Source organism: Lucilia cuprina, chromosome 2, assembly GCF_022045245.1.
Source record: "Lucilia cuprina isolate Lc7/37 chromosome 2, ASM2204524v1, whole genome shotgun sequence".
Classification (NCBI taxonomy): domain Eukaryota; kingdom Metazoa; phylum Arthropoda; class Insecta; order Diptera; family Calliphoridae; genus Lucilia; species Lucilia cuprina.
Window position 1 is genome coordinate 61,950,842 of NC_060950.1, and position 3,613 is coordinate 61,954,454.

Here is a 3,613-nt window from a genome sequence, read left to right on the forward strand (position 1 = left end):
CTTAAAATACTAAATTACCTTAAATGCCAATAAATCATGTACTTTACACGTTAAGGTTGCATCACGTCCAACCGGAACTGTTACATTATTTATAGGGCCACTAAATTTTGGATCAGCTAAAAAGATTACAACAAAATATTTATTAAAAATATATTAAAACCTAATACAGGTGAGTTTTTTCCCTCTTCTATACATAAAGCATGCAAAATAGAATAAGCTCTGGGGAAATTATTGTTCATAATTGGCTAGATATTATTTTCTGTGTGTTCGCTAATTTGTATAATTCTTATAACCAACATGTTGCTTGTTGTTACTAAATTAAAGGTACATAAGGTAAACTCTCTTTAGATTGTCTATTTAAGGGTGAAATGTTTTAAAAATTTTATTAGTTTTTATTGCTGTACAAGTAAGTTTTTTAAAACTATTTTATACACATAAGTATTTACAAATATTAACAAAATCTAGTGACTGATTTCTTTCTTTTAGCCCAAAATTTATTTGACTTCCAGGGGGTATTTTGAAAATCCTTTGGCGCCCGAAATGCATGTTGCAAAGTACCACCCTCTGTCTAGACTTAAGAAATTCAAACTTTTCCAAATATGTATAATTATTAAGAAAGCAACAAAACAATTTCATTTATAAACAATAGCAACAACATAAATAAATGAAATATTTGAAGGAAAACAAAAAAAACTCATCCGGAACACTTCAATACTACACATAATAATAGTCACACAAAATAAGTATTTTTACCAACTACAAAGGTTGGCAATACAAATGGGGGAAGCAACTAACTGCATCAGCAGAACACTAATTTCAAACATTCAAATAATTTTTACCTCAAACAAAAAAATTGTTTTAACAATGTCAAAATATGTTTTTTTTTTTGTTCTATATAGATGGCAATTTGGGAATATGTATTATGAGAGGACTTTCTTGCTTTTTTTACATTTTATGGATATATGATAAAATATTTTATAATTTGTTTATTGCATGATATCCAAAACCATTTTTATACCCTTCACCTTCGTGAGAAGGGTATATATAAGTTAGTCATTCCATTTGTAATTTCTATAATATAATTTTCCGATCCTATAAAGTATATATATTCTGGATCCTTATAGATAGCGGAGTCGATTAAGCCATGTCCGTCTGTCTGTCTGTTCGTATGGTTGTCTGTCTGTATGTTTGTTGAAATCAGTTTTTAGAGGACCCCAGATATCGGCCAGATCCGAATCTTCAATAATTCTGTTAGACATGCTTTCGGGAAGATCGCTATTTAAAATCAGCAAACTCGGTCTATAAATAACGGAGATATGAGCAAAAATCCGAGACAACCTCTGAAAATTTCTTAAAAAACTGAGATTTTTTATTCATGCTCAAACAGAAATTGCAAAAAACAAAAACAAAATACATAATCATACGGTAAATTTTGTTATTGTACTCTGTTTATAAAAACAAGGCAGAGGGAGAGAAGCAGAGACAGGGGAAGCAGAGCGAATGCAGCACTAGTGTGTTGTGCAAAAATCCGAGAAAATTTCTTCAAAAACTGAGATTTTTTTATTCATACTCAAATAGAAATTGCAAAAAACAAAATACATAATCATATGATAAATTTTATTTGTTTATTGTACTCTATTTATAAAAACAAAGCAGAGGGAGAGAAGCAGAGCAAGAGTAGCAGAGCTAAAGCAGCACTAGTTTCTTCAAAAACTGAGATTTTTTATTCATGCTCAAACAGAAATTGCAAAAAACAAAAACAAAATACATAATCATACGGTAAATTTTGTTATTGTACTCTGTTTATAAAAACAAGGCAGAGGGAGAGAAGCAGAGCAAGAGTAGCAGAGCGAAAGCAGCACTAGTGTGTTGTTATTGGCTAAAAACATGAAATTAAGTATGTGAAGCCTGGCTTATGTTAGAAGACATAAAAGGGAACATGTTGGTACTTTTTTGTTTTTCAAAAGGTACTTTTTGAATTTTCTATAATATTGAACCTAGAAATATGAAATTAAGTATGTAGTGTCTGAATTAGGTGAGAATCCATAAAAGTGAACTTTTTGGTACTTTTTTGTTATCGAAAAGGTACTTTTTGAATATTCTATAATAGAAACATGAAATTAAGTATGCAGAGCCAGGATTAGGCTAAAACACATAAAAGGGAATTTTTGGTACTTTTTCATTCTTCAAAAGGTACTTTTTGAAATTTTTATAATATTAAACCTAGAAGCATGAAATTTAGCATGTTGGGTAAGAACATGCAAAAAGAGACTTTTTGGTACTTTTTCTTTCTACAAAAGGTACTTTTTGAATTTTCTTCAATATTGAACCTAGAAACGTGATATTAAGTGTGTAGAGCCCGGATTAGTCCAGAATACATAAAAGGGGATGTTTTGGTACTTTTACGTTCTACAAAAGGTACTTTTGGAATTTTCTATAATATTGAACCTAGAAACATTATGTAGAGCCTGGATTAAGTGGGAACCCATAAAAGGGAAGTTTTTGGTACTTTTTGTTTATTTGAAGTTAAGCATGTAGAGCCCGGATTAATTTAGATCGTATAAAATGCACTACAATTGGTATTTTTTGTTTTTTTGTTTTGTAATAAAATTCGTAATGACTATTTTTTAACACATCATGGTGAAGGGTATATAAGATTCGGCACAGCCGAATATAAAACTCTTACTTGTTTTTATTCAGTTTAAAGGGTAAAAATTAAGCCTGAATGTTATAAACATTTTCTTCAAAAGAAAGACTTTCATAATAAACTCCTCAATATGAGAAAAATTTTCCAAAAAAATATAAAATTTTCTATAAAAAGTAAAATTGTATTTTAATTTTAAATTTTTATAAAAAGACTTCAATTTGAGTTTAATTTTTGTGTATAGTTTTTCATATTTTACTTTTCTTTTCTAACACCCAATTATCATCTAACAAGGACAATAACATTTCTAAAATTTCATTACCAAGCAATCGTTACAATGTTTTTTTTTCAATTTTTGTTAAATAAACAAAATTTTTAAGGGTCAATTTTTCTGTGTTACCCAACAGTTACAGATTATTAATTTAAGTGTTAATCTTGTAATTTATGGTTAATTTTTATTAACATTCTTTGGAGAAAGAAGAGCCTTGAAAATTGTCGTTGAAGTTAATTTGTTCAAATGCTAAAATATGTTTAAAATTTAATTTGGAAACTGTTTAATGTTTTCGGTATACATTTTTTAATTCATTAATAGATTCTAATGTTTGTGGGCTTATACATATTTTCAAAATGAGCCATGTGGTTTATAATTAAATTATTATTAACGTTTAATGGAATTAAAGGAAAATGAAATTTTAACGAAAAATAAATAACAACGTAAGGGATAAAAATTAATAAACAAAACTTTTAAATATATTAGGAGGATTAAGAAGGGGAAGGTTTAAAATAAAACTATTATTAACTATTACACTAACTAACTAACTAACTAACTAACTAACTAACTAACTAACTAACTAACTAACTAACTAACTAACTAAGTAAATAACTAACTAAGTAACTAACTAACTAAGTAACTAACTAACTATCTAATTGACTAACTAACTAACTAACTAACTAACTAAGTAACTAACT